The sequence below is a fragment of the Scyliorhinus torazame genome, chromosome 12 (genome assembly GCF_047496885.1).
Source record: "Scyliorhinus torazame isolate Kashiwa2021f chromosome 12, sScyTor2.1, whole genome shotgun sequence".
Taxonomy (NCBI): domain Eukaryota; kingdom Metazoa; phylum Chordata; class Chondrichthyes; order Carcharhiniformes; family Scyliorhinidae; genus Scyliorhinus; species Scyliorhinus torazame.
This window is the reverse complement of record NC_092718.1, coordinates 167955094-167979608: the sequence shown is the minus strand read 5'-3', so window position 1 is coordinate 167979608 and position 24515 is coordinate 167955094.

Here is a 24515-nt window from a genome sequence, read left to right as displayed (position 1 = left end):
GGGAATCAGCCACTAAACCCCTCTAAAATGACACTAGTCATTTTTTTGGAGAATTGCACATGATGTCAGGCAAAAGCTGAGACAATTAATAAATGTGAATATCACCACAGCCCCAGAGGACCATAGGCTGCTTTACTCTTTGAGAGAGCTGATTCATGGTGATTTAACCTGAGGATCACCACACCTCAGGTGAGAGGCAAGGTTGAGAAGGCAGGGCTTTCATGAATAACCTCAGCAGCTACGGGAATTGAACCTGTGCTGTTGGCCTCGCTCTGCATCATGAAGCAGCTGTCCAGCCACCTGCAACCTCCAAACCTGAACACCAGCAAAGACTCATTGATTTAATAACATTGGCAGGAAGGGAGTAAATCCACAGGATAAAGAGGGACCAATGATTTAGGAAGTCATCCCATATCACAGCGTGAAGGGACATGGGCCAGAAAGCCCCAAAGAAAGGAATACTTGAATTTCCATTGCTCTGTGATGTGACACAATGGCAGCAGCCACTCTTGACCTCAGCACGCCCCAAAAGCACTTTACAGCCAATGGCGTACATTTAAAAGTGCAGCCATTGTTGTTGGAGACGCGGCAACCAATTTGTCTATTGCAAGATTCCACAAACAGCAAAGGGATAATGGCCGGATAATCAGTTCTTCGTGATGGTTGAGGGTAAAATATGGATGAGAACGGCAGGAGGATTCACTCACCTGCCCCTTCCGTAACTACTGTCATGGCATCTTATATGTCCGTTTGAGAGTTAAGCAGTTGGACATCTCATCTGAAAAACAGCAACATTCAGAGCAGCACTGAGGTGCCCAGGTCCTGGATTGAGGGTTGGGTACTTCGGCTTTTAGACTTGGTGGGGAAAAGCACTGCCACAGAGGCCAGCTTGATTCCCAGCCTGTGCTGACTTAATTAACCTTCGCTGGAACAACGGTGGGGCTGTTATTGCTGACCTCCGCATTTCTGTGTTAGAGAGAACGCATCACCTCGTGTTCCTCTTGATTGTCACCCAAATACCCCTCTGGAGTGTGCCTGCACACTGATGTTGGCTGGGAGTGGAATTAGTCTGACTGGAATGCCCTCCCTGGTCAAATCTTTTTGACGTGCAATGTTTTGGCTCACACATGAGGGAAGATCGCCGAGGTCAGACACCAGAGAACTCTCCTTCCACTCAGTGAGATTGTCCATCATTCTGGGAGAAGGAGGGAAAACTGAGGAGAAAGTAGGCAACTTGTTCTTATGTCATTTAGTTTTTTTTTGTCAAGAGAAATAAAACTAAGCTAGCAGCAGGCAAGGAACTTTTCAGCTGCAAGTCCTTACACAATAATAACAACCCCTATTTCTACATTTGAGATAAGGGGAGCTGTGGAACCGCAGCTGGTCAGAATCTCACATTTACAGCGCCTTACGTTGGACTGGTTGTGTCAATCATTAATCTCCTTCAGTTACAAAGAGCAGTAAATACGAATAATACGTGCTTCATATATTGATACCACGGCAAGGAATTCAATATCAAGGCCAGCAACCTAAGGAGAAATTGAGGAAGATATTTGAAACCAAAGGTCATTGTTTCATATTATATTTGTAGAATCATATCAAAACCAGACTTGCAGATATAACAAAGCAGCCCATATTGGTGCCATTACTGCATCTGCCAGCCCAAACCTGAAGTTTCTGCATATTCCGTATCACACATAGTTGAGCCTGCCCTTAGTTAGTGAATGTAGAACCCCCATTGGCGTAGTCACTGCATGTATTGATGCAGCTTCACGTTGAGTGCAGTTACAGCAAGTATCGATGCAGCTTCACATTGGTTGCAGTTATTGCATGTATTGATGCAGCTTCACATTGGTTGCAGTTATTGCATGTATCGATGCAGCTTCACATTGGTTGCAGTTACTGCATGTATCGATGCAGCTTCACATTGGTTGCAGTTATTGCATGTATTGATGCAGCTTCACATTGGTTGCAGTTACTGCATGTATTGATGCAGCTTCACATTGGGTGCAGTTATTGCATGTATTGATGTGGTCTCACTTTAGGTGCAGTAACTGCATTTTTGATACAACCTCACATTGGGTACAGTTACTACATATATTGATGCAGCTTCACATTGAGTGCAGTTACTGCATGTATTGATGCAGCTTCACACTGGGTGCAGCTACTGCATGTATTGATTCAATCTCACATTGGGTGCAGTTACTGCATGTATTGATGACCTTCACACTGGGTGCAGTTACTCCATGTATTGATGCAGCCTCACACTGGGTGCAGTTACTGCATGTCTTCATGCACATTGTCTCCATGCCAGTCCTCCTGGTTCTATATCTACTGAACGTACACATGTTCTGTACCCTGTTTGTACTAGAGTAAAAGGTTAGACACTAGAGGTCTATGATTTCGAACTATACTTTATAAATTATATTTTGCACGCGATGTAACTGAATTGCAGCATTGTCCTGTGTTGAGCATGTTTAGCCGGGTGTTTTCCTGTGCTCACAGCGCCTTGAAAGACCACACTATAGAACGGGACTCTGTTGCAATCCAGGGCTCAGCGAGGAATGCCCCACCGAGGATGCACTTAGTCCCGTTTCCTTCACTGAGGGACCAGAACCTCCCTGTGCAGGAGGAGATCAGGACGCCATTTTCAAAAGGCGATAAGATCTCTCAACCCCCCACGTGACCCCCAGATCCCCAAAGCCCCAGCTCACTGATAAGGAGGTGCTCCCCCCCCCCCACCCCCCAACCCCCACTCCCGGCACCCCTCCTCAGACGGGCAGGGCACAATGCCAGCCTGGCACCCTGGCAGTGCCATTGAATACCTTGGCAGCTTCAGTCTGACACCCAAGTGGCAGTGCCAAGATGCCCAGATGGCACCAACAGTGCCAGGGTGCCACCCTGCCCGGAGGGCAAGCACCCAGGGGGCCTCTGATCCCTTGGGTGACGTGAGGCATGGCGAGCCGAGTAAATCCCGGAAGAGGCCTCTTCTGGCATCTAACGGCCCTGTTGCGCCCCTGATCGGGCAGGACGCAGCCAGTAGATCGCACCCACAGTGTATTGCAATATCCCAAGGAGCTTCACAGAAGGGTAATTAGCTTGACACCAAGCCACATAAGGAGATATGTGGTCAGATGATCAAAAGCTTGGTCAAAGAAGTAGGATTTAAGAAGTGTCTTAAAGGAAGCAAGCAAGGTACAGGTACAGAGAGGTACAAGGACGGGATTGGGGCCTAGTCAACTGAATACACAGCCACCAATAGTTGAGAAATTACAATAGGGAATGCACAAGGGGCCAGAATTAGAGGTGCATAGATTATCTCGGGGGGGGGGTGGTGTTGGGGGGGGGGGGGGTGCCGTGGGGTCCGAGGACATTACAGTCAGAGGGAGGGGTGAGGGATGGAGGGATTTGAAAACAAGGATGAGAATCCTAAACTCTAGCAGGCTGAATTGTGAATCAAACATAGAATATAAATCTTCTGACGACTGTGTGTTGTGTACATTAGAAAAATATCAGCGGATAATTCTTCTGAAATGTAGGTGAGTTGGAGAGCCTTTTGACCAGCAGGAATTGACTGTCACGGAGGGAGGTGTACTAAACAAGATTTATTGCAGCTGATCAGGATTTGGATTTTAGTGCCCCCATGTGTTTACCCAACACACTGCAGTGTGCACAAATGAAAAGGCTATTCATACAGCACCCTAGATTTTGCTTTAGCAAGGCATAGAATGGTGTCTACCATTAGTTAGACTGTATCTGGTCTCTTAGGCTCGGGAAGGATTGCCACCAAGTTCTGAAACTGCGAGCTGGCAACAGCACAGAGGAGGAAACAGTGAAGGTACCTCGGGCGTGAGTGAGAGGACTTGCAGCAACAAGCTATCTGCTAAAGCAATCAGGCTGAAGGATTGGAAATTAACAGCAGGAATGAGAGTGAGATAGAGAGGGTAATTCAATGTCACATCAGGAACAGAAAGAGAGAGAAAGAAAGACTGGAATGATTGAGAGAAAACAAAAGAGACAAAAGGAAATGTAAGGTGATTTAAAAAATGACCTCTTCCATATCAATTCACAAGCTGAAGAAAATAAATTTCACACTTTATAATAGTTAACTTTCAAGGCTGCCGAGGCTGATTGGAAATAATTAAAATCAAGCCTGATGTTAAATGGGTACTTATGCTAATTATTAGCCCTAAATGTCTGGTGAACGTTGAGTTTGCATCTACCCCAGTAAGGCAGAAATTGGAGGCACTTGGGTTGTGAGGCAGAGAGTTGGAAGCTGTTTTTGTCAAGCTAACAGTGGATTGGTTGAAGAGCTACTTTTCACTGTGTGTATTTAGTCAGGCTGCTGTCACACACACGCTTGAAGTCACCATTTCAGTTGCTCATAAATAACATTAACGCCTTTAGCTGCACCGTTATTTTAGCAACCAGCCAATGTGGAACAGGACTCCTGGTGCACGCCTTGTGTTATAATCCGTGCGGGTCTTATGGGGTAGGAATGATTAACTACCTCCCGAGATATTCGAGTTTATTAACAATCCCCGGGTGTAAAACAGACAAAGGAAGAAACAACAGGGAACAGTAAAAAGGCCAAACAGAAGGAGAGCACAAAGACACACAACCTGCAGCTCTTTTGGGAATGTGAGCTGCCCCAATAAGGAAACGGGGGGGGGACCCTTAACAATACTTGGCTTTGTATAAATAGAGTCGGCCAGTAAGGTACCGACGAGAGAAGACCCAGTCGGGAACTACTGGAGCTGGAGATAATAGTAATTGTAAAATAAAGTAGAGCTTGTTTCGACCTACGCATTGTGGATTCTTCGTTACTTTTACAGAACCTTCAAAAAATGTTTTAAGAGTATCCAATTCATTTTTCCAATTAAGGGGCAATTTAGTGCGGCCAATCAACCTACCCTGCACATCTTTGGGTTGTGGGGGCGAAACCAACACAAACACGGGAAGAATGTGCAAACTCCACATGGACAGTGACTCAGAGCCGGGATCGAACCTGGGACCTCGGTGCCATGAGGCAGCACTGCTAACCACTGCGCCATCATGCTGCCCTACTCTTACAGAACCTTGATAGTTGGAAGTGTATGACAGTGACAGAGTTCAGCACAAATGTTCTTCACTGCACTCTGACAGACACTGCAATTGGGGCAATTTCCACTTTGCAGACCAGAAACTACTGCGGACAAAGTGCATAGTTTCCTTAATGGTGACCCTGAGCAACAGAATGGAGTGGAGGAGACATTATCCAATTAGAGCAGCTCTCTTTTTCCAGAAGTTGGGTGAGACGATGGCTGCCAGAAACACAGGAACAGCAGACTCCTATCATTTTTCTCTTGTTCAATGTCTGGTTGTTGAAGGTGAAGAGGTTCACGAGGGCAATTTTCACATGCTCCAGTATTTCAGGAGAATGGCACAATAAGGCAGCCAGCTCACAGAGTGATTCCCGCGTAAACCTTCCAATATCCAGAGTGATTCCCTCACACCCTATCCGATATACAGAGTGATTCTCTCACACACTATCCGATATACAGAGTGATTCCCTCACACCCTATCCAATATACAGAATAATTCCCTCACACCCTATCCGATATACAGACTGATTCACTCACAACCTATCCAATATACAGAGTGATCTCACACAAACTGTCCAATAATGAGCGTTATTTCTGACAACCTAACTGATATTCGAGTAATTCCCTCTCATTCTATCCGATATTTAGAGTGATTCCCTCAAAATCTATCCAATATACAGAGTGATTCCCACACACACTGTCCAATAATCAGCGTGATTCCCTGACAACCTATCCGATATTCAAGTAATTCCCTCTCATTCTATCCAATATTTAGAGTAATTCTCTCACACACTATCCAATATTCAGAGTGATTCCCTCACACACTGTCCAATACACAGAGTGATTCCCTCACACACTATCCAATATACAGAGTGATTCCCTCACACACTATCCAATATCCAGAGTGATTCCCTCACACACTATCCAATATACAGAGTGATTCCCTCACACACTATCCAATATACAGAGTGATTCCCTCACACACTGTCCAATATACAGCGTGATTCCCTCACACACTATCCAATATACAGAGTGATTCCCTCACACCTTATCCAATATACAGAGTGATTCCGTCACACACAGTCCAACATACAGTGATTCCCTCACACACTGTCCAATATACAGAGTGATTCCCTCACACACTATCCAATATACAAAGTGATTCCCTCACGCACTATCCAATACGCAGAGTGATTCCCTCACAACCTATTCAATATACAGAGTGATTCCCTCACACACTATCCAATACACAGAGTGATTTCCTCACAACCTATCCAATATACACAGTGATTCCCTCACACACTATCCAATACACAGAGTGATTCCCTCACACACTATCCAATGTCCAGAGTGATTCCCTCACACACTAGCCAATACACAGAGTGATTCCCTCACGCTCTATCCAATATCCAGAGAGATTCCCTCACACACTATCCAATATCCAGAGTGATTCCCTCACACGCTATCCAATATACAGAGTGATTCCCTCACACACTATCCATTATCCAGAGTGATTCCCTCGCACACGATCCAATATACAGAGTGGTTCCCTCACACACTATCCAATATACAGAGTGATTCTCTCACACACTATCTAACATACAGAGTGATTCCCTCACACACTATCCAATATACAGAGTGATTCCCTCACACGCTATCCAAAATACAGAGTGATTACCTCGCACACTATCCAATACACAGAGTGATTCCCTCACACACTATCCAATATACAGAGTGATTCCCTCACACACTATCCAATATACAGAGTGATTCCCTCACAACCTATCCGATATACAGAGTGATTCCCTCACACACTATCCAATATACAGAGTGATTCCCTCACACACTATCCAATACACAGAGTGATTCGCTCGCACACTATCCAATACACAGAGTGATTCCGTCACACACTATCCAATATACAGAGTGATTCCCTCACACACTATCCAATATACAGAGTGATTCCGTCACACACTATCCAATATACAGAGTGATTCCCTCACACACTATCCAATATACAGAGTGATTCCCTCACACACTATCCAATATACAGAGTGATTCCCTCACACACTATCCAATATACAGAGTGATTCCCTCACACGCTATCCAATATACAGAGTGATTCCCTCACACACTATCCAATATGCAGAGTGATTCCATCACACACTATCCAATATCCAAGGTGATTCACTCACACACTATCCAATATACAGAGTGATTCCCTCACACACTATCCAATATACAGAGTGATTCCCTCAAACACTATCCAATATCCAAGGTGATTCCCTCACACACTATCCAATATACAGAGTGATTCCCTCACACACTATCCAATACACAGAGTGATTCCTTCAAACACTGTCCAATATACAGAGTGATTCCCTCACACACTATCCAATATCCAGAGTGATTCATTCACACACTATCCAATACACAGAATGACTCCCTCACACACTATCCAATATACAGAGTGAATCCCTCACACACTATCCAATACACAGAGTGATTCCCTCACACACTATCCAATATACAGAGTGATACCCTCACACACTATCCAATATACAGAGTGATTCCCTCACACACTATCCAATATACAGAGTGATACCCTCACACACTATCCAATACACAGAGTGATTCCCTCACACACTGTCCAATATACAGAGTGATTCCCTCACACACTATCCAATATACAGAGTGATTCCCTCAAACACTGTCCAATATACAGAGTGATTCCCTCATACACTATCCAATATACAGAGTGATTCCCTCACACACTGTCCAATATCCAGAGTGATTCCCTCACACACTGTCCAATATGCAGAGTGATTCCCTCACACACTATCCAATATCCAGAGTGATTCATTCACACACTATCCAATACACAGAATGACACCCTCACACACTGTCCAATATACAGAGTGATTCCATCACACACTGTCCAATATACAGAGTGATTCCCTCACACACTATCCAATATACAGAGTGATTCACTCACACATTGTCCAATATACAGAGTGATTCCCTCACACACTATCCAATATACAGAGTGATTCCCTCACACACTATGCCATATACAGAGTGATTACCTCGCACACTATCCAATATACAGAGTGATTCCCTCACACACTATCCAATATACAGAGTGATTCCCTCACGCACTATCCAATACACAGAGTGATTCTCTCACAACCTATCCAATATACAGAGTGATTCCCTCACACACTATCCAATATACAGAGTGATTCCCTCACACACTGTCCAATACACAGAGTGATTCACTCACACACTATCCAATATCCAGAGTGATTCCCTCAAACACTATCCAATATCCAAGGTGATTCCCTCACACACTATCCAATATATAGAGTGATTCCCTCACACACTATCCAATATCCAGAGTGATTCATTCGCACACTATCCAATACACAGAATGACTCCCTCACACACTATCCATTATACAGAGTGATTCCCTCACACACTATCCAATACACAGAGTGATTCCCTCACACACTATCCAATATCCTGATTGATTCCCTCACACACTATCCAATATCCTGAGTGATACCCTCACACACTATCCAATATAGAGAGTGATTCCCTCACACACTATCCAATATACAGAGTGATTCCCTCACACACTATCCAATATAAAGAGTGATTCACTCACACACTGTCCAATATACAGAGTGATTCCCTCACACACTGTCCAATATACAGAGTGATTCCCTCACGCACTATCCAATATACAGAGTGATTCCCTCACACACTATCCAATATTCAGAGTGATTCCCTCACACACTATCCAATATACAGAGTGATTCCCTCACACACTGTCCAATACACAGAGTGATTCGCTCACACACTATCCAATATACAGAGTGATTCCCTCACACATTATCCATTATCCAGAGTGATTCCCTCACACACTATCCAATATACAGAGTGATTCCCTCACACACTATCCAATATACAGAGTGATTTCCTCACACACTATTCAATATCCAGAGTGATTCACTCACACACAATCCAATATACAGAGTGATTCCCTCACACACTATCCAATATACAGAGTGATTTCCTCACACACTATTCAACATACAGATTGATTCCCTCACACATTATCCAATATACAGAGTTATTCCCTCACACAATATCCAATACACAGAGTGATCCCCTCACACACTATCCAATACACAGAGTGACTCCCTCACACACTCTCCAATATATAGAGTGATTCCATCACACACTATCCAATATACAGAGTGATTCCCTCACACACTATCCAATATACAGAGTGATTCACTCAAACACTATACAATATCCAGAGTGATTCCCTCACACACTATCCAATATACAGAGTGATTCCCTCACACACTATCCAATATACAGAGTGATTCCCTCACACACTATCCAATATACAGAGTGATTCACTCACACACTATCCAATATGCAGAGTGATTCCATCACACACTATCCAATATCCAAGGTGATTCACTCACACACTATCCAATATACAGAGTGATTCCCTCACACACTATCCAATATACAGAGTGATTCCCTCAAACACTATCCAATATCCAAGGTGATTCCCTCACACACTATCCAATATACAGAGTGATTCCCTCACACACTATCCAATACACAGAGTGATTCCTTCAAACACTGTCCAATATACAGAGTGATTCCCTCACACACTATCCAATATACAGAGTGATTCATTCACACACTATCCAATACACAGAATGACTCCCTCACACACTATCCAATATACAGAGTGAATCCCTCACACACTATCCAATACACAGAGTGATTCCCTCACACACTATCCAATATACAGAGTGATACCCTCACACACTATCCAATATACAGAGTGATTCCCTCACACACTATCCAATATACAGAGTGATACCCTCACACACTATCCAATACACAGAGTGATTCCCTCACACACTGTCCAATATACAGAGTGATTCCCTCACACACTATCCAATATCCAGAGTGATTCCCTCACACACTGTCCAATATGCAGAGTGATTCCCTCACACACTATCCAATATCCAGAGTGATTCATTCACACACTATCCAATACACAGAATGACACCCTCACACACTGTCCAATATACAGAGTGATTCCATCACACACTGTCCAATATACAGAGTGATTCCCTCACACACTATCCAATATACAGAGTGATTCACTCACACACTATCCAATATACAGAGTGATTCCCTCACACACTATCCAATATACAGAGTGATTCCCTCAAACACTATCCAATATCCAAGGTGATTCCCTCACACACTATCCAATATACAGAGTGATTCCCTCACACACTATCCAATACACAGAGTGATTCCTTCAAACACTGTCCAATATACAGAGTGATTCCCTCACACACTATCCAATATCCAGAGTGATTCATTCACACACTATCCAATACACAGAATGACTCCCTCACACACTATCCAATATACAGAGTGAATCCCTCACACACTATCCAATACACAGAGTGATTCCCTCACACACTATCCAATATACAGAGTGATACCCTCACACACTATCCAATATACAGAGTGATTCCCTCACACACTATCCAATATACAGAGTGATACCCTCACACACTATCCAATACACAGAGTGATTCCCTCACACACTGTCCAATATACAGAGTGATTCCCTCACACACTATCCAATATACAGAGTGATTCCCTCAAACACTGTCCAATATACAGAGTGATTCCCTCATACACTATCCAATATACAGAGTGATTCCCTCACACACTGTCCAATATCCAGAGTGATTCCCTCACACACTGTCCAATATGCAGAGTGATTCCCTCACACACTATCCAATATCCAGAGTGATTCATTCACACACTATCCAATACACAGAATGACACCCTCACACACTGTCCAATATACAGAGTGATTCCATCACACACTGTCCAATATACAGAGTGATTCCCTCACACACTATCCAATATACAGAGTGATTCACTCACACATTGTCCAATATACAGAGTGATTCCCTCACACACTATCCAATATACAGAGTGATTCCCTCACACACTATGCCATATACAGAGTGATTACCTCGCACACTATCCAATATACAGAGTGATTCCCTCACACACTATCCAATATACAGAGTGATTCCCTCACGCACTATCCAATACACAGAGTGATTCTCTCACAACCTATCCAATATACAGAGTGATTCCCTCACACACTATCCAATATACAGAGTGATTCCCTCACACACTGTCCAATACACAGAGTGATTCACTCACACACTATCCAATATCCAGAGTGATTCCCTCAAACACTATCCAATATCCAAGGTGATTCCCTCACACACTATCCAATATATAGAGTGATTCCCTCACACACTATCCAATATCCAGAGTGATTCATTCGCACACTATCCAATACACAGAATGACTCCCTCACACACTATCCATTATACAGAGTGATTCCCTCACACACTATCCAATACACAGAGTGATTCCCTCACACACTATCCAATATCCTGATTGATTCCCTCACACACTATCCAATATCCTGAGTGATACCCTCACACACTATCCAATATAGAGAGTGATTCCCTCACACACTATCCAATATACAGAGTGATTCCCTCACACACTATCCAATATAAAGAGTGATTCACTCACACACTGTCCAATATACAGAGTGATTCCCTCACACACTGTCCAATATACAGAGTGATTCCCTCACGCACTATCCAATATACAGAGTGATTCCCTCACACACTATCCAATATTCAGAGTGATTCCCTCACACACTATCCAATATACAGAGTGATTCCCTCACACACTGTCCAATACACAGAGTGATTCGCTCACACACTATCCAATATACAGAGTGATTCCCTCACACATTATCCATTATCCAGAGTGATTCCCTCACACACTATCCAATATACAGAGTGATTCCCTCACACACTATCCAATATACAGAGTGATTTCCTCACACACTATTCAATATCCAGAGTGATTCACTCACACACAATCCAATATACAGAGTGATTCCCTCACACACTATCCAATATACAGAGTGATTTCCTCACACACTATTCAACATACAGATTGATTCCCTCACACATTATCCAATATACAGAGTTATTCCCTCACACAATATCCAATACACAGAGTGATCCCCTCACACACTATCCAATACACAGAGTGACTCCCTCACACACTCTCCAATATATAGAGTGATTCCCTCACACACTATCCAATATACAGAGTGATTCCCTCACACACTATCCAATATACAGAGTGATTCACTCAAACACTATACAATATCCAGAGTGATTCCCTCACACACTATCCAATATACAGAGTGATTCCCTCACACACTATCCAATATACAGAGTGATTCCCTCACACACTATCCAATATACAGAGTGATTCACTCACACACTATCCAATATGCAGAGTGATTCCATCACACACTATCCAATATCCAAGGTGATTCACTCACACACTATCCAATATACAGAGTGATTCCCTCACACACTATCCAATATACAGAGTGATTCCCTCAAACACTATCCAATATCCAAGGTGATTCCCTCACACACTATCCAATATACAGAGTGATTCCCTCACACACTATCCAATACACAGAGTGATTCCTTCAAACACTGTCCAATATACAGAGTGATTCCCTCACACACTATCCAATATACAGAGTGATTCATTCACACACTATCCAATACACAGAATGACTCCCTCACACACTATCCAATATACAGAGTGAATCCCTCACACACTATCCAATACACAGAGTGATTCCCTCACACACTATCCAATATACAGAGTGATACCCTCACACACTATCCAATATACAGAGTGATTCCCTCACACACTATCCAATATACAGAGTGATACCCTCACACACTATCCAATACACAGAGTGATTCCCTCACACACTGTCCAATATACAGAGTGATTCCCTCACACACTATCCAATATCCAGAGTGATTCCCTCACACACTGTCCAATATGCAGAGTGATTCCCTCACACACTATCCAATATCCAGAGTGATTCATTCACACACTATCCAATACACAGAATGACACCCTCACACACTGTCCAATATACAGAGTGATTCCATCACACACTGTCCAATATACAGAGTGATTCCCTCACACACTATCCAATATACAGAGTGATTCACTCACACATTGTCCAATATACAGAGTGATTCCCTCACACACTATCCAATATACAGAGTGATTCCCTCACACACTATGCCATATACAGAGTGATTACCTCGCACACTATCCAATATACAGAGTGATTCCCTCACACACTATCCAATATACAGAGTGATTCCCTCACGCACTATCCAATACACAGAGTGATTCCCTCACACACTGTCCAATACACAGAGTGATTCACTCACACACTATCCAATATCCAGAGTGATTCCCTCAAACACTATCCAATATCCAAGGTGATTCCCTCACACACTATCCAATATATAGAGTGATTCCCTCACACACTATCCAATATCCAGAGTGATTCATTCGCACACTATCCAATACACAGAATGACTCCCTCACACACTATCCATTATACAGAGTGATTCCCTCACACACTATCCAATACACAGAGTGATTCCCTCACACACTATCCAATATACAGAGTGATTCCCTCACACACTATCCAATACACAGAGTGATTCCCTCACACACTATCCAATATACAGAGTGATACCCTCACACACTATCCAATATACAGAGTGATTCCCTCACACACTATCCAGTATCCAGAGTGATTCCCTCACACATAATCCAATATACAGAGTGATTCCCTCACAGACTGTCCAATATACAGAGTGATTCCCTCACCCACTATCCAATATCCAGAGTGATACCTTCATACACTATCCAATATACAGAGTGATTCCCTCACACACTGTCCAATACACAGAGTGATTCCCTCACACACTATCCAATATACAGAGTGATTCCCTCACACACTGTCCAATATACAGCGTGATTCCCTCACAACCTATCCAATATACAGAGTGATTCCCTCACACACTATCCAATATCCTGATTGATTCCCTCACACACTATCCAATATCCTGAGTGATACCCTCACACACTATCCAATATAGAGAGTGATTCCCTCACACACTATCCAATATACAGAGTGATTCCCTCACACACTATCCAATATAAAGAGTGATTCACTCACACACTGTCCAATATACAGAGTGATTCCCTCACACACTGTCCAATATACAGAGTGATTCCCTCACGCACTATCCAATATACAGAGTGATTCCCTCACACACTATCCAATATTCAGAGTGATTCCCTCACACACTATCCAATATACAGAGTGATTCCCTCACACACTGTCCAATACACAGAGTGATTCGCTCACACACTATCCAATATACAGAGTGATTCCCTCACACATTATCCATTATCCAGAGTGATTCCCTCACACACTATCCAATATACAGAGTGATTCCCTCACACACTATCCAATATACAGAGTGATTTCCTCACACACTATTCAATATCCAGAGTGATTCACTCACACACAATCCAATATACAGAGTGATTCCCTCACACACTATCCAATATACAGACTGATTTCCTCACACACTATTCAACATACAGATTGATTCCCTCACACATTATCCAATATACAGAGTTATTCCCTCACACAATATCCAATACACAGAGTGATCCCCTCACACACTATCCAATACACAGAGTGACTCCCTCACACACTCTCCAATATATAGAGTGATTCCCTCACACACTATCCAATATACAGAGTGATTCCTTCACACACTATCCAATATACAGAGTGATTCACTCAAACACTATACAATATCCAGAGTGATTCCCTCACACACTATCCAATATCCAGAGTGATTCCCTCACACACTATCCAATATACAGAGTGTTTCCCTCACACACTATCCAATATCCAGAGTGATTCCCTCACACACTATCCAATACACAGAGTGATTCCCTCACACACTATCCAATATACAGAGTGATTCCCTCACACACTATCCAATATACAAAGTGATTCCCTCGCACACTATCCAATATACAGAGTGATTCCCTCACACACTGTCCAATACACAGAGTGATTCCCTCACACACTATCCAATATACAGAGTGATTCCCTCACACACTGTCCAATATACAGCGTGATTCCCTCACAACCTATCCAATATACAGAGTGATTCCCTCACACACTATCCAATATCCTGATTGATTCCCTCACACACTATCCAATATCCTGAGTGATACCCTCACACACTATCCAATATACACAGTGATTCCCTCACACACTATACAATATACAGAATGATTCCCTCACAGACTATCCAATATACAGAGTGATTTCCCTCACACACTATCCAATATAGAGAGTGATTCCCTCACACACTATCCAATATACAGAGTGATTCCTTCACACACTATCCAATATAAAGAGTGATTCACTCACACACTGTCCAATATACAGAGTGATTCCCTCACACACTGTCCAATATGCAGAATGATTCCCTCACGCACTATCCAATATACAGAGTGATTCCCTCACACACTATACAATATTCAGAGTGATTCCTCACACACTATCCAATACACAGAGCGATTCCCTCACACACTATCCAATACACAGAGTGATTCCCTCACACACTCTCCAATATACAGAGTGATTCCCTCACACACTATCCAATATACAGAGTGATTCCCTCACACACTATCCAATATACAGAGTGATTCCCTCACACACTATCCAATATACAGAGTGATTCCCTCACACACTGTCCAATATACAGAGTGATTCCCTCACACACTATCCAATATACAGAGTGATTCCCTCACACACTGTCCAATATACAGAGTGATTCCCTCACACACTATCCAATATACAGAGTGATTCCCTCACACACTATCCAATATACAGAGTGATTCACTCAAACACTATACAATATCCAGAGTGATTCCCTCACACACTATCCAATATACAGAGTGATTCCCTCACACACTATCCAATATACAGAGTGATTCCCTCACACACTATCCAATATCCAGAGTGATTCCCTCACACACTATCCAATATACAGAGTGTTTCCCTCACACACTATCCAATATCCAGAGTGATTCCCTCACACACTATCCAATACACAGAGTGATTCCCTCACACACTATCCAATATACAGAGTGATTCCCTCACACACTATCCAATATACAAAGTGATTCCCTCGCACACTATCCAATATACTGAGTGATTCCCTCACACACTGTCCAATACACAGAGTGATTCCCTCACACACTATCCAATATACAGAGTGATTCCCTCACACACTGTCAAATATACAGCGTGATTCCCTCACAACCTATCCAATATACAGAGTGATTCCCTCACACACTATCCAATATGCTGATTGATTCCCTCACACACTATCCAATATCCTGAGTGATACCCTCACACACTATACAATATACACAGTGATTCCCTCACACACTATACAATATACAGAATGATTCCCTCACACACTATCCAATATACAGAGTGATTTCCCTCACACACTATCCAATATCGAGAGTGATTCCCTCACACACTGTCCAATATACAGAGTGATTCCCTCACACACTGTCCAATATACAGAATGATTCCCTCACGCACTATCCAATATACAGAGTGATTCCCTCACACACTATACAATATTCAGAGTGATTCCTCACACACTATCCAATACACAGAGCGATTCCCTCACACACTATCCAATACACAGAGTGATTCCCTCACACACTCTCCAATATCCAGAGTGATTCCCTCACACACTGTCCAATATGCAGAGTGATTCCCTCACACACTATCCAATATCCAGAGTGATTCATTCACACACTATCCAATACACAGAATGACTCCCTCACACACTGTCCAATATACAGAGTGATTCCATCACACACTGTCCAATATACAGAGTGATTCCCTCACACACTATCCAATATACAGAGTGATTCACTCACACATTGTCCAATATACAGAGTGATTCCCTCACACACTATCCAATATACAGAGTGATTCCCTCACACACTATGCCATATACAGAGTGATTACCTCGCACACTATCCAATATACAGAGTGATTCCCTCACACACTATCCAATATACAGAGTGATTCCCTCACGCACTATCCAATACACAGAGTGATTCCCTCACAACCTATCCAATATACAGAGTGATTCCCTCACACACTATCCAATATACAGAGTGATTCCCTCACACACTGTCCAATACACAGAGTGATTCACTCACACACTATCCAATATCCAGAGTGATTCCCTCAAACACTATCCAATATCCAAGGTGATTCCCTCACACACTATCCAATATATAGAGTGATTCCCTCACACACTATCCAATATCCAGAGTGATTCATTCACACACTATCCAATACACAGAATGACTCCCTCACACACTATCCATTATACAGAGTGATTCCCTCACACACTATCCAATCCACAGAGTGATTCCCTCACACACTATCCAATATACAGAGTGATTCCCTCACACACTATCCAATACACAGAGTGATTCCCTCACAGACTATCCAATATACAGAGTGATACCCTCACACACTATCCAATATACAGAGTGATTCCCTCACACACTATCCAGTATCCAGAGTGATTCCCTCACACATAATCCAATATACAGAGTGATTCCCTCACAGACTGTCCAATATACAGAGTGATTCCCTCACCCACTATCCAATATCCAGAGTGATACCTTCATACACTATCCAATATACAGAGTGATTCCCTCACACACTGTCCAATACACAGAGTGATTCCCTCACACACTATCCAATATACAGAGTGATTCCCTCACACACTGTCCAATATACAGCGTGATTCCCTCACAACCTATCCAATATACAGAGTGATTCCCTCACACACTATCCAATATCCTGATTGATTCCCTCACACACTATCCAATATCGTGAGTGATACCCTCACACACTATCCAATATAGAGAGTGATTCCCTCACACACTATCCAATATACAGAGTGATTCCCTCACACACTATCCAATATAAAGAGTGATTCACTCACACACTGTCCAATATACAGAGTGATTCCCTCACACACTGTCCAATATACAGAGTGATTCCCTCACGCACTATCCAATATACAGAGTGATTCCCTCACACACTATCCAATATTCAGAGTGATTCCCTCACACACTATCCAATATACAGAGTGATTCCCTCACACACTGTCCAATACACAGAGTGATTCGCTCACACACTATCCAATATACAGAGTGATTCCCTCACACATTATCCATTATCCAGAGTGATTCCCTCACACACTATCCAATATACAGAGTGATTCCCTCACACACTATCCAATATACAGAGTGATTTCCTCACACACTATTCAATATCCAGAGTGATTCACTCACAAACAATCCAAGATACAGAGTGATTCCCTCACACACTATCCAATATACAGAGTGATTTCCTCACACACTATTCAACATACAGATTGATTCCCTCACACATTATCCAATATACAGAGTTATTCCCTCACACAATATCTAATACACAGAGTGATCCCCTCACACACTATCCAATACACAGAGTGATTCCCTCACACACTCTCCAATATATAGAGTGATTCCCTCACACACTATCCAATATACAGAGTGATTCCCTCACACACTATCCAATATACAGAGTGATTCACTCAAACACTATACAATATCCAGAGTGATTCCCTCACACACTATCCAATATACAGAGTGATTCCCTCACACACTATCCAATATACAGAGTGATTCCCTCACACACTATCCAATATCCAGAGTGATTCCCTCACACACTATCCAATATACAGAGTGTTTCCCTCACACACTATCCAATATCCAGAGTGATTCCCTCACACACTATCCAATACACAGAGTGATTCCCTCACACACTATCCAATATACAGAGTGATTCCCTCACACACTATCCAATATACAAAGTGATTCCCTCGCACACTATCCAATATACAGAGTGATTCCCTCACACACTGTCCAATACACAGAGTGATTCCCTCACACACTATCCAATATACAGAGTGATTCCCTCACACACTGTCCAATATACAGCATGATTCCCTCACAACCTATCCAATATACAGAGTGATTCCCTCACACACTATCCAATATCCTGATTGATTCCCTCACACACTATCCAATATCCTGAGTGATACCCTCACACACTATCCAATATACACAGTGATTCCCTCACACACTATACAATATACAGAATGATTCCCTCACACACTATCCAATATACAGAGTGATTTCCCTCACACACTATCCAATATAGAGAGTGATTCCCTCACACACTATCCAATATACAGAGTGATTCCCTCACACACTATCCAATATAAAGAGTGATTCCCTCACACACTGTCCAATATGCAGAGTGATTCCCTCACACACTATCCAATATCCAGAGTGATTCATTCACACACTATCCAATACACAGAATGACTCCCTCACACACTGTCCAATATACAGAGTGATTCCATCACACACTGTCCAATATACAGAGTGATTCCCTCACACACTATCCAATATACAGAGTGATTCACTCACACATTGTCCAATATACAGAGTGATTCCCTCACACACTATCCAATATACAGAGTGATTCCCTCACACACTATGCCATATACAGAGTGATTACCTCGCACACTATCCAATATACAGAGTGATTCCCTCACACACTATCCAATATACAGAGTGATTCCCTCACGCACTATCCAATACACAGAGTGATTCCCTCACAACCTATCCAATATACAGAGTGATTCCCTCACACACTATCCAATATACAGAGTGATTCCCTCACACACTGTCCAATACACAGAGTGATTCACTCACACACTATCCAATATCCAGAGTGATTCCCTCAAACACTATCCAATATCCAAGGTGATTCCCTCACACACTATCCAATATATAGAGTGATTCCCTCACACACTATCCAATATCCAGAGTGATTCATTCACACACTATCCAATACACAGAATGACTCCCTCACACACTATCCATTATACAGAGTGATTCCCTCACACACTATCCAATCCACAGAGTGATTCCCTCACACACTATCCAATATACAGAGTGATTCCCTCACACACTATCCAATACACAGAGTGATTCCCTCACAGACTATCCAATATACAGAGTGATACCCTCACACACTATCCAATATACAGAGTGATTCCCTCACACACTATCCAGTATCCAGAGTGATTCCCTCACACATAATCCAATATACAGAGTGATTCCCTCACAGACTGTCCAATATACAGAGTGATTCCCTCACCCACTATCCAATATCCAGAGTGATACCTTCATACACTATCCAATATACAGAGTGATTCCCTCACACACTGTCCAATACACAGAGTGATTCCCTCACACACTATCCAATATACAGAGTGATTCCCTCACACACTGTCCAATATACAGCGTGATTCCCTCACAACCTATCCAATATACAGAGTGATTCCCTCACACTCTATCCAATATCCTGATTGATTCCCTCACACACTATCCAATATCGTGAGTGATACCCTCACACACTATCCAATATAGAGAGTGATTCCCTCACACACTATCCAATATACAGAGTGATTCCCTCACACACTATCCAATATAAAGAGTGATTCACTCACACACTGTCCAATATACAGAGTGATTCCCTCACACACTGTCCAATATACAGAGTGATTCCCTCACGCACTATCCAATATACAGAGTGATTCCCTCACACACTATCCAATATTCAGAGTGATTCCCTCACACACTATCCAATATACAGAGTGATTCCCTCACACACTGTCCAATACACAGAGTGATTCGCTCACACACTATCCAATATACAGAGTGATTCCCTCACACATTATCCATTATCCAGAGTGATTCCCTCACACACTATCCAATATACAGAGTGATTCCCTCACACACTATCCAATATACAGAGTGATTTCCTCACACACTATTCAATATCCAGAGTGATTCACTCACAAACAATCCAAGATACAGAGTGATTCCCTCACACACTATCCAATATACAGAGTGATTTCCTCACACACTATTCAACAAACAGATTGATTCCCTCACACATTATCCAATATACAGAGTTATTCCCTCACACAATATCTAATACACAGAGTGATCCCCTCACACACTATCCAATACACAGAGTGATTCCCTCACACACTCTCCAATATATAGAGTGATTCCCTCACACACTATCCAATATACAGAGTGATTCCCTCACACACTATCCAATATACAGAGTGATTCACTCAAACACTATACAATATCCAGAGTGATTCCCTCACACACTATCCAATATACAGAGTGATTCCCTCACACACTATCCAATATACAGAGTGATTCCCTCACACACTATCCAATATCCAGAGTGATTCCCTCACACACTATCCAATATACAGAGTGTTTCCCTCACACACTATCCAATATCCAGAGTGATTCCCTCACACACTATCCAATACACAGAGTGATTCCCTCACACACTATCCAATATACAGAGTGATTCCCTCACACACTATCCAATATACAAAGTGATTCCCTCGCACACTATCCAATATACAGAGTGATTCCCTCACACACTGTCCAATACACAGAGTGATTCCCTCACACACTATCCAATATACAGAGTGATTCCCTCACACACTGTCCAATATACAGCATGATTCCCTCACAACCTATCCAATATACAGAGTGATTCCCTCACACACTATCCAATATCCTGATTGATTCCCTCACACACTATCCAATATCCTGAGTGATACCCTCACACACTATCCAATATACACAGTGATTCCCTCACACACTATACAATATACAGAATGATTCCCTCACACACTATCCAATATACAGAGTGATTTCCCTCACACACTATCCAATATAGAGAGTGATTCCCTCACACACTATCCAATATACAGAGTGATTCCCTCACACACTATCCAATATAAAGAGTGATTCACTCACACACTGTCCAATATACAGAGTGATTCCCTCACACACTGTCCAATATGCAGAATGATTCCCTCACGCACTATCCAATATACAGAGTGATTCCCTCACACACTATACAATATTCAGAGTGATTCCTCACACACTATCCAATACACAGAGCGATTCCCTCACACACTATCCAATACACAGAGTGATTCCCTCACACACTCTCCAATATACAGAGTGATTCCCTCACACACTATCCAATATACAGAGTGATTCCCTCACACACTATCCAATATACAGAGTGATTCCCTCACACACTATCCAATATACAGAGTGATTCACTCACACACTATCCAATATACAGAGTGATTCCAACACACACTATCCAAGATACAGTGATTTCCTCACACACTATTCAACATACAGATTGATTCCCTCACACATTATCCAATATACAGAGTTATTCCCTCACACAATATCCAATACACAGAGTGATTCACTCAAACACTATACAATATCCAGAGTGATTCCCTCACACACTATCCAATACACAGAGTGATTCCCTCACACACTCTCCAATATATAGAGTGATTCCCTCACACACTATCCAATATACAGAGTGATTCCCTCACACACTATCCAATATACAGAGTGATTCACTCAAACACTATACAATATCCAGAGTGATTCCCTCACACACTATCCAATATACAGAGTGATTCCCTCACACACTATCCAATATACAGAGTGATTCCCTCACACACTATCCAATATCCAGAGTGATTCCCTCACACACTATCCAATATACAGAGTGTTTCCCTCACACACTATCCAATATCCAGAGTGATTCCCTCACACACTATCCAATACACAGAGTGATTCCCTCACACACTATCCAATATACAGAGTGATTCCCTCACACACTATCCAATATACAAAGTGATTCCCTCGCACACTATCCAATATACAGAGTGATTCCCTCACACACTGTCCAATACACAGAGTGATTCCCTCACACACTATCCAATATACAGAGTGATTCCCTCACACACTGTCCAATATACAGCGTGATTCCCTCACAACCTATCCAATATACAGAGTGATTCCCTCACACACTATCCAATATCCTGATTGATTCCCTCACACACTATCCAATATCCTGAGTGATACCCTCACACACTATCCAATATACACAGTGATTCCCTCACACACTATACAATTTACAGAATGATTCCCTCACACACTATCCAATATACAGAGTGATTTCCCTCACACACTATCCAATATCGAGAGTGATTCCCTCACACACTATCCAATATACAGAGTGATTCCCTCACACACTATCCAATATAAAGAGTGATTCACTCACACACTGTTAGATATACAGAGTGATTCCCTCACACACTGTCCAATATACAGAATGATTCCCTCACGCACTATCCAATATACAGAGTGATTCCCTCACACACTATACAATATTCAGAGTGATTCCCTCACACACTATCCAATATACAGAGTGATTCCCTCACACACTATCCAATATACAGAGTGATTCCCTCACACACTGTCCAATATACAGAGTGATTCCCTCACACACTATCCAATATACAGAGTGATTCCCTCACACACTGTCCAATATACAGAGTGATTCCCTCACACACTATCCAATATACAGAGTTATTTCCTCACACACTATCCAATATACAGAGTGATTCCCTCACACACTATCCAATATCCAGAGTGATTCCCTCACACACTATCCAATATACAGAGTGATTCCCTCACACACTATCCAACATCCAGAGTGATTCCCTCACACACTATCCAATACACAGAGTGATTCCCTCACACACTATCCAATATACAGAGTGATTCCCTCACACACTATCCAATATACAGAGTGATTCCCTCACACACTATCCAATATCCAGAGTGATTCCCTCACACACTAGCCAATATACAGAGTGATTCCCTCACACACTGTCCAATACACTGAGTGATTCCCTCACACACTATCCAATATCCAAGGTGATTCCCTCATGCACTATCCAATATACAGAGAGATTCCCTCACACACTATCCAATACACAGAGTGATTCCCTCACACACTATCCAATACACAGAGTGATTCCCTCACACACTATCCAATGTACAGAGTGATTTCCCTCACACACTATCCAATATAGAGAGTGATTCCCTCACACACTATCCAATATACAGAGTGATTCCCTCACACACTATCCAATATAAAGAGTGATTCACTCACACACTGTCCAATATACAGAGTGATTCCATCACACACTGTCCAATATACAGAGTGATTCCCTCACGCACTATCCAATATACAGA